The sequence below is a fragment of the Fukomys damarensis genome, unplaced genomic scaffold (genome assembly GCF_012274545.1).
Source record: "Fukomys damarensis isolate Sample0158 unplaced genomic scaffold, DMR_v1.0_HiC HiC_scaffold_16, whole genome shotgun sequence".
Lineage (NCBI taxonomy): Eukaryota > Metazoa > Chordata > Mammalia > Rodentia > Bathyergidae > Fukomys > Fukomys damarensis.
This window is the reverse complement of record NW_022900928.1, coordinates 126,890,800-126,900,798: the sequence shown is the minus strand read 5'-3', so window position 1 is coordinate 126,900,798 and position 9,999 is coordinate 126,890,800. Positions and strand designations below refer to the sequence as shown.

Here is a 9,999-nt window from a genome sequence, read left to right as displayed (position 1 = left end):
GCGCGCACGCCGCCGGGTGATCGCAGGCAGGCAGGCAGGCAGGCAGGCAGCTCTTTAGCTATTATTAATACTCTAATATACTCAATATAGATCTCACAAGAACCTTTAGTCCATTAAATGTGTTAAGGAAAAAATAAACCTTCCATTTTGGCCATTTTTACATAAGAGGAGGTAATTCTTTTAAGGGAGCCTGTGTTTATTATACTTTGCTATTGCTTTATACAGTGCCAAAAACTTTCAGCTTCTGATATGTCAAGTTTCATTATCCGGAATCAGTGAGGCACTCCACGGGATGTCCAAGTTCAATCTCATTTCATCAGTCATCTTGATAGATAACTTATGAAACTGTAAAAAAAAATCCCCCCAGAGACATAAATGAAGCAAGATATAGACTCAAAGACAACTATCTGTGTTGAAGGATTCTTGTCCGGAGGCACTGAAGTTTGTCCTGTGATAACTGGTCTTTAGTCTAAAGCAGTGTTTGCTGGTTCTGTTGGTTCTATCGCTCCTATCAAGCACATCAGCCAGTTTTACTGTGGCTGCTGACCTAGTACTTTTGGTAAAACAGAAGAGAACATTAAAGCAATTATTCTATACAATAAGGTTGCAAACACTGTTTGATTTGAAAGGAAAAATTATTTAGTGATCAGAGAAATTCCTTAGGACTGTATATACAATATCATTTTACATTTCCGTATTTATTCATAAGCATGAGACTACCAAGTACCTTCATTACAGCCCACTTTAAAATATAGAACATTCCCTGGTCGTAAAATAGTATCACTAAGAAAGGCACAAGAAAAAAATATCACAACAATCCCATAAGCCTAAGGTAGCCTCTGTGAACATTTTTGGATTCTTGTGCTTATGAAGCTGTGTAAATAATTATGCAGTAATTAACTCATTGACCCAAAATATTTAGTGAGCTCCTGTGACATGACAGGTATTATTCTTGGACTGGGAATCTAATATGAAAAAAGAGATGAATTCACTCCTGGAATATCCAACCTATGGGAGGGGGCAGGGGAGAGAGACATACACACTAAGCATAGGAAATAAATGTATCCCACGCAATGTTAGAATACCAGACACAGAGAAAACTGGAAGAGGGTAGGAAAGGCTGGGAAGCCAGTGGCAGGGGCTTTATGGGTGTCTGTGGATATAGTGCAGGAAGCCTCCCTGAAGCAGTGACACTTGAGAAAGATGTGATGGGGGAGATGAAGCCATGTGTTTGGAGCAAAGCACATTCCAGCAGAGGCAGCACCCAGCCAGGCTCCAAGACTGCAGTTGTGTTTGGCTGGTTTTAGGAGCAACACGAGGTCCGTGGTGGCCATGATGAAGAGAAGGTGAACGCAGAGGACACAAAGTCATGGGGAAGACAGGAAGTCCAAGCAGATGGATGTTTGTAGTCTTAGGCAAATACTTAAAATTTACAGAGCTACTGGGGGTTTTTAAGTGCAGAAATGACCAGGTTGGCCTCATATCAGAAATGCTGCCTGCCACCTATGTTAATAGTTATACAGTTGTTTTTATTTAACCTAAGGGCATTTGTCCTGTAAGAGTTTTGGGAGAGTCATCTTAATGCCTGCATCTGAAGTCCTTCAATGTGATCCTTGAGGAACACACTGTTAATTTTCAGTTTTTAAATTAATAATAAGCTGATTTTTCCAGCATAGACATCTCATTTTGGCATTTATCCTGTAAAACAGAAAGCATTGATGAGTAACGGAGATGCATATCTAAGAGTTAGGAGAAGACAGGCCGAAAAGTTTCCAGAAAGTCATGAGTTTATGCTCCCCAAAGTAACATGTAAAATACAAATTATTTTGATCAACATAACAATGTAACAGTTTTCCTAATTTGAGAGATTAACAAATTCATTCTTTCACTTAGTAACAGAGAATTTTTTAACATCTGACTCTTGTATAAAAATCACTGGGCATTAAAATGGCACATGCCCGTGTTCCTCACAAACATTTCTTGTCTTAGTACTTCCTGTGTGAGTCAAACAGGCTCTGATCTTGCTTCTTCCTCCCAGGAACTTACACTCAATGTAGTTCCAAGATGCGTTGCTTGTGGTAAATGAAGCAGGGGCTCCCTAGACACCTAACTTCCAAAATCTCGAAGGAAAAGATTTGCTAAGCAATTTAAAAGCACAGCAGAAATATGGAAGAAAACAATATTTAACATGCCTCAGATAAATCATCTTTTTACATAGCCATTGAAGTAATCTGATAATTTGGCGGGGCGGGACAAACTAAAGTAGCATCATAGTAATACAGCTCTAGAAACTTTGCAGTTGTATTGTGTAGTGCTTCCTCTGGAAAAATATCCCTTTGTGTTTTCACCAGTGTCACATTAATCTTCTGTAAGCTTCAGAGCTCTGCTTTAATTATCCCGGTGTTTTCCCTTGATGATGGATATAAGACTGTGCCTGAACAGGCCACGTAATTGCATGGTCTTAGACTAATTGAATAAATTGGATAAATTCTCTTGCGTTCTGTTGGATTTCCAAAGGCCTGTCTTGTTCTTCATTTTATAACTTCATGCTACTAGTTAAGATTCAACATAAGTATGAAAATCTTCATTGTGTGTATTTTGGAAACCTGAATCTGAGAAAAAAAAACAAACAATGTGTACAGCAGGCAATAAATCCATGAGGACATTCTCCATTTTCTATGTGCATAGGCAAAGCACAGTATCCAACCCACAGATTGTTTAGCAATTATTTATTTATACTATGTATCTGGTCAGCAATAATATTATGTTTGAATGTACTGCATTTTTCCTTATATTAGGAAATTTACTGCTTGATTGTTATGTTGTAATCTAGGTAGTTATTTTGCCCAGTATCTGAGGTGTTTTACAGTTAAGGTGTTTTTACATCTAAGATATCTGAAAGATTCAGGGTTCCTTGACTTAAAAAGCTTTAATTCAATGATATTCAGTACAACTTTCAGTATATAAGATTTCAGTACAGGTAGTGCTGAAAATAGGGAATTTAACAGTTCTTGATGTTTGCAAATTACATCCCAAGTGAAGAAACAATACTATAACCATGTCTTTGTTCTTTATCTTTTTAAATAGTTGGGATGAATTAAAGTATAGCTAATTTGAAGCCATTTTTTTCTGCTAAAATTGGCCATTTGTTTTATAGTTAATAATGAATGACCTGTTTGTGTTGTCTTTGTAGTCACTGACAACTAGCTTACAAAAAGTTGTCCCCAAACTGAAGTCTGCAGCTTCATTCTCTCTGTGTTGATGAAAAATCTTTTACTTTTCTATAGTTAAAAAAAATCCATCACTCTCAGATAATGCAGCACAAATTTAGTACATTGTTACAATGTTCTTTATCTGAAGAATGATTCTAAGAACAGGGATATTAGGTGTTTTGGTATATGCTTTATTAATATCTTTATTTGGGAAAATAAAAGGCTAGCCACTCTATAACTTTGTTGTTATTTTACTGGTCTAGGAGATCAGAAATCTGGAATTCATTTTAAAATTAATCAGCCACCTTTAAATTTTAAAGAAGACATATAAAAATGATGATCTATAAATATTTTCAAGCTTTGACGAATTGCTTCCTCTGATACTACTAAAATCCCACAGAATTAATGAAGATTTCTCTTTCAGCCATGACTGATTGGGTGAAAATCTAATTTGATAGAAGATATGACATCTCAACCTAGAAAAGCATGAGTAAGGCAGCAAAAGAATAATTTTTAAGAGCCTACATAAAAAGAATGCATAAACTTCTTGCCTAGGACATGTTTGAAACCAAAAAAGTACATAGTGTAAAATAAAAAGGCTGTATGAGGTAGTTGTCAAAGATGGCAAGACAGATTTTATGCAAGCTAGTACGGTGGGGAAGAGACCTCAGTACAGAACTGGGCTCAACTCCAATGTAGCAGGAATGCCAGAGACGAAATATTGTATCTCCCAACCTGTTCACTGTGTGATACGCTGAGTTCTTGTTCTCTAGAAATCAAAGAATGAATCCTAGGAACAATGGAGGTTAAGAGTAGGAAGACAATTATTGATAGGAAAGCTCCCAAGGGACTGGAGGGGACCTTAGTGGGTAGCCGGGAACCTCACTTTACAGAAGAGTTTTATAGGGTGAAACTCACGTGGGTACAACATGAGCCACAGCCATGAATGTCCAATAAGGTTACAAGTGTAGTCACTTGGGTAATGGTGGTCCAATTGGGAAAGAAGCCATGTAACAAACATGGATGGAAAGAACAAAGATTCTCTGAGGAAGTGGTGGGTCCAGAGGTCACTGGTCACCCACCGAGGGGGAGGGGAGCTGACGTCTATCTAGACTTTAGTATGCCCAGTGTTTGTTCTTTGAGGAAGCCTGTGGGTCAGGTCATCTTGTCTTTGTCTTGAGACCTGGTTTTCAACCCATGTGTCTCAGATCGCTGCTAAGGGGTGTTTCACCTTTGTCCTGACACTCTGGCTGACCTAGCCCTATCTGACTGCCTATAATATTTCTGCCTAACTCAGCTGTCTATCACAGGAACACATGGGGATCTGTGGCCCATAGGTAGGGTGAGGGGGTCAGTGGAGAGAAAATTACTAAGAAGAGACATCAAGAATAGGAGAATCCTTGCTAAGCTGACCAAGGATGGCTATTGCCCAAGGCAAGCCAAGGATGAAAATAGAGAGCTTGGGGGATAAGGAAGCTGATGAGCTATCAAAGGGGGAAGGAATTCTTGCTAAACTGAAACAGCAGGATTTTGTTAAAATGGGACTCAGCAGGCTGAGGCCTGGGTTGAGCTCCCAGAAGCTGACTAAAGGTAGGTCAAGGATGGAGTCTTTCTCAACAGATAGGTCAGTAGATGAAAGTAATAGATGCTAACAAATCATGTGAGTTTTAATAAAATCAGTTTTGGGAAGATTGACCTAAACCTCTGAGTTCTGCGGAATAGCTAAATAAGTGCCCTTGGATAAAAGGAAAATGCAAACATTCACATGATTAACCTTTAATTCTGATCTGTGCAGGAGCATATTTTAAAATCCCCTAAATGTTTGGTTGCACTATATTGTTAAATTGATTTTAATGAGAAAGCCTTAATTCTTTGCTCAGGATTTCTTCTGTTAGCTGTGAGATTTTATTTCTTCCAGTGTTGCGATTAAAGGATTTAGTATAAAGCTCAAGAGTGGATATCCTTGATAGGGTTGAGGGACTGAAATGATTCATAATCACTACATTTTACCAAAAACATCCTTTAAGTGGTGAGAAGAGCAAACCTTATCTTTCAGAATCTATTAAAACTGTTTAACTTCACACTGTGTTTACTTGACATGTTAGTGACAATAGCAGCAGGAACCTTTTTCATTAGAACTATCATGGGAAATACTTTGAATTATCTTCTCAGACAAGGCTTATTCCCCATCTGTCACCACTGAAGAAAATTAAGCACTGAATTTAAATACTTGCTTGTTCCAAATCTTCTGAGGTTAGCTAAAATGCTCAGAAAGAGAGAAACAAACCACTTCAAACAGTGTTTTTAATCATCTACCCCTCCCTAGTTCTGTCCTAAGTCCTGAGTTAGTCCTGCCTTTTAAGAACTTGCAGCCTAAAGGGAGTCAGACAAATACTGCAAAACTGTAATTTTCTATAGTGCTATAGGAGGATATGGCAGAGGGTGCTTTTGGAACACATAAGGAAAATACCTCTTCTTGGGTCGGGTGCTGTGGGGAGAGGTAGGAATGCATGGGCCTTCGGAAGTTGGCTGGAGAAAAGTAGTGGTCTGGCAGGGAGAAAGGAAGAAGGAGGCACCGGAAGTAATTTATAGGCTGAGACCGAAAGTTCAGGGTAGGAATGACCAAGGAGAAAGAGGAAGGATTGGGAACAATGTTCATAAAAGAAGTGATATGGGCAAAAGCCCAAGAAGAAATGAGAATGTGTTTAGTATATTGGTTGAGTGCTCTCAAACTTTATAAATATATATAATTACAAAGTGTATCCATTTCCTGAGTTTAAGATAAAATGTGTATTTTGTTTTTCTCGTGATCCCAAGAGCACTATGTGCTCTCCCGTTTTGGCACAGAGTATGGTGCTGCGTTTGAGGCATGTTGTTGCTAGTTGTGACTGTTCCATTGCTACCTTCTTTAGCAATCCATTACTGAAGGAAGCGCTTCAAATTTTGGGGTGACACACGTGGGACTATGGTTTTCCCTTCAGTTTCATGTTTTTGCCTTATGCCTTATGTTTAGTGAAATATGTGTTAAGAATGGTTGGTTCTTTTTGGAGATCTGCCTTTGACATCAATGCGTGATCACTATAACCCTTGTTGGTCTTGAGAGGTAAGTTCAATCGCATCATGTTAATATACCTCTAGTATGTTGTGTTGAGTCAGTGCTAGCATGTGTTTATTTGAACAACTTTCTTTTTGATATGTTTTTATATGTACCTTATATTTGTTGTATTTTTTCAAATATATGGATACTTTTTAATTGATAAATAAATGGCAATGTATTAAAATCAAAGAAATGTGGATTCTGGTTCTAGCGGAGACCCAAGCTACCTGGTTATCTAGCAACTGCCAAGAAATGCCACTGGTGCTGGTTTAGGGACAAAGCTTCGAGTAGCAGTATATAAACAACTCAGTTTATAGTAGGTGGGCATCTGGGCTGCACGCTCTCTCCTCCTCCTCCTGCTCTTTTTCCTCCTCCTTCCTCCCCCTTTCCTTTGCCCTTCCCTCCCTTTTTCTGTAAATCACTGAAAAATACTCATTAGACTATTTTCACTGTGGATGCTGGATGTCCTACTTATCCATCCTGCATGTGTCACTGATGACGGCAGTATAGTGACAGCTTATCCCCTTGTTTATTCGTATTTGATATTTTTCTTTAAAAAAAAAAGGCTGCTGCATAGAAACCTGGTTTAGGGTCACTACATCAAATTCTATCTTTGTATCTTCTTTACTACTTTATCTACATATTCAGTGAAACACTTTGAACAGTTTTGGCCTAAAACCAGTCGGAAAGGATTTGCTTAATATTGTCAAAATCAAAGGAAATTATCCCAGAGAAGAATTTTTAGCCTTCCCCATTAGAAACCAGGGAAAGGGCTGCACTGTATCTTGACAGTTCTTTCAAAGTCAGTTTGAGCTCATTTTAATGAATGTGTAAGTTCCATGTCACTGTCACCTCTTCTTGTCCTGTAGCAGCAAATATTCTCTGAAGCTTCAAGTACTGTATCTCCGCAAAATCTCTAAAATTTCTTTCTCTATCCCAAAAGCCATGGAACAGATTGAGCTGAGTTGTAAAGTTGCCCACTGGAAGTTTGCATCCATATTACTTTATTTAAAAGACAAGCCTCCCTACATATAGGGTTTTGGGGCATCAGACCCCATGAAAGTGGTATACAATGTGTTTATGGAGACAAAATTCGCCGTTGTTTCCAATATCGGTGCAATGGAGTTCTATAACACTTAACATTAAGTGATACACAGATTTAATACCACCGTGTTACTGTATTTTCTTGTTTAATTTCCTCAACAATAAGCAAAAGATGGGTTATACATAGTTAAACTTATTTATTAAGCTGCATATGCTTAGCAGTAGGACAAATGGAGCAGGCCATGCACACAAGGAACAAACTTTCAAATTCTTTTCTACACCACACAGTCACGAAAGTAGAATAAAAGTCCACTGAGAAATTGGTGGGTAGAATTGTCATTTCTTCCTACAATTAAATGAGCTCAGCAGTTCTTAAACTTTTGGGTGCATGAAAAATGCTGTATCAGATTGTCTACCTAAAGCCATACAAAATGTGCCTGTGGGGCAGCTGAGTAATTTTTCAAGGGTGATTCCTTCTCACATTACCTGCCGCTTTGAGGGCCCAACCAACCTTGCCCAAGTCAGGTATGATTCTCCTCCAGAGCAGGTGTGAATGGTGCAGTATTGTTTCTATTGTTTTATATCAGGAATGAGCAGCCTGGGATCTTTCTCACTGTTATGGTGCAGCCTGCCTATGTCCCACTCTGGGAGTCACTAACACTGTAAAATGACGTGGGAAGTATCCTAAATCAGGACACACATCCTATGATGGCCTGGATGGAAGTGTGCTACTAGCTCATCAGACCTGCCCGTGAGGACACAGGAGAAATGGCATAGACCTGTCTTTCTGAATTCCTGCACACTCTGCTGGACTAACTCCTAGAAGGAATAATGAAAATTCTTTGATTCATGGTCTAAGTTATTGTGAACCAATGTTAGTTTTGTCTGTGATCTTGTCTTCTACATGTTAATGATTTTAAATGAAATAGTGATGCCTATTTTGCCTTTGGGACATCTGCAGTGGGTTTTACTGGGTAGTCACACTGAAATGGCAGTTTAATAAGCAATACTCCCCACATCGTGTGGAACTGTAGGAAGAGGGACTGAAAACTCAAGGACTCTGGCATATTCAGGAGACTTCCAAAGTAATCAGGAAACTGCAGACTTTAGCTTAAGTGTCAATGAGGAGCCTGAGAGACAGAGAGTGTAGGTGCAGAATAGCTGGGGACAAACGGCCAGGAAATGAACCCAAATTCCTCCATCACCCTCCTTCCTTTCTTCTTTTCTTCCTTCCTCCTCCCCTCTCCATCCTTATCTCCCTTTTTCTTGCTTCCTATTCTATCATTTTGTTTCTCTCTCTTTCTTCTTCTCCACATCCTTATTTTACTCTTTCCCCAGGTAACCAAAATAACAGATGTTCTCCTTTAATTTATATTAAATTTGTTCTGTAACAGTTACTCAGAAAAAAATAAATAAAAATGTTAAACAAAAACAGATTTTAATTATTATGCAAAATTTTTGCCTGACTAGGATTTATTACATAGCACCATCAGTAGTCATTTTTAAATGTTTTTTGTGGTAATTAATAAAGGAAATAACAGCTATGTTCATGCATCTATCTGATGAAAACTGGCCAATTCACAACTTGAAACATGAGTGGAGACTGTTCTTTAGAAAGACACAATTTTTAAAATTAATTTATTGGTACATTTAATGTATACAATATAATGACATTCATTGTTGGAAATTTGTACCTTTACATAATCAATCTTGGGTCTTATTTTTCCCCATTCCCTTGCCCTCCCTCCCTATCTACAAAGACTTTGTTTCCACTGTTTTTCATTTTCTTGTATTAATTCCAGGGATTTAGCTCAGTGGTTCCACTGCCTGCCTTGAAAGCGCAATGTTCCGGGTTCAATCCCCAGTACCAAAAAATAAAAATAAAAGAAGACATAAATGCACTATTGATTTAACTTATTTCTTCCTCATTTAAAGAGAAAAGATTCATATCTTGAGTTGAGATACACAGAAAACTATTAGATAGTATCCTCAAATATATATTTCAATGAATTTTACAAATTATATATGGTCAACAACAAAACCATGTGTGACTGAAGAGATTGGTAGATTTTTTTAATTCTAAATGATCACATTGTCAGGAAAAAAAGTATTTAGAAGTGCTTATAAGATTCAGAGAGGATTTTGTGTTAAAGTTTAATTCTAAATTTCCCCTGATATGATGAAAGTGCTTGGTAATAATTCTAATTTTTATTACTTCATAAAGCTGTAGATATAATCTAAATTTTTAGCATATTTATGCAGTCTTGTACATAGTGAAGCCCACTGTAATTTGACAGATATGAAGAAGGTATAAGGCTCCAGTTTCTGAGACAGATTAGAAGGATTGTCTCCAGTCCCAGAGAAGGTGAGCAGATGACCCTTTTTGCTGAAGTCCGCACTCTTTTCATGGAGTCATCCTGCATCCCCAACTAATTATTCTGTTCCCATTTTAAAAATAAAATGAGTATTTTATGATGTTTTGGTAATAGGCAGAGCTGCATTCAAGTGACAAGGGAAAGGGCTTTATTTGGACTTTAAACTTCTTGCTTAAGGAGAGCTGCAAACATTCCTGGAAGTCAGACGCAATAGTGTCCCGCTAAGCACCGAGGAGGGTGCTGGGCTGCAGCTCTGTATTCACCACGGTGT

General features: G+C 38.1%; 1 protein-coding gene across 5 annotated transcripts in view; it reads left to right on the top strand.

Moving 5' to 3' along the window:
• Positions 1-9,999, top strand: part of Sphkap (SPHK1 interactor, AKAP domain containing) — a 166,740-nt gene that overhangs the window by 34,306 nt on the left and 122,435 nt on the right. The window lies entirely within an intron of this gene.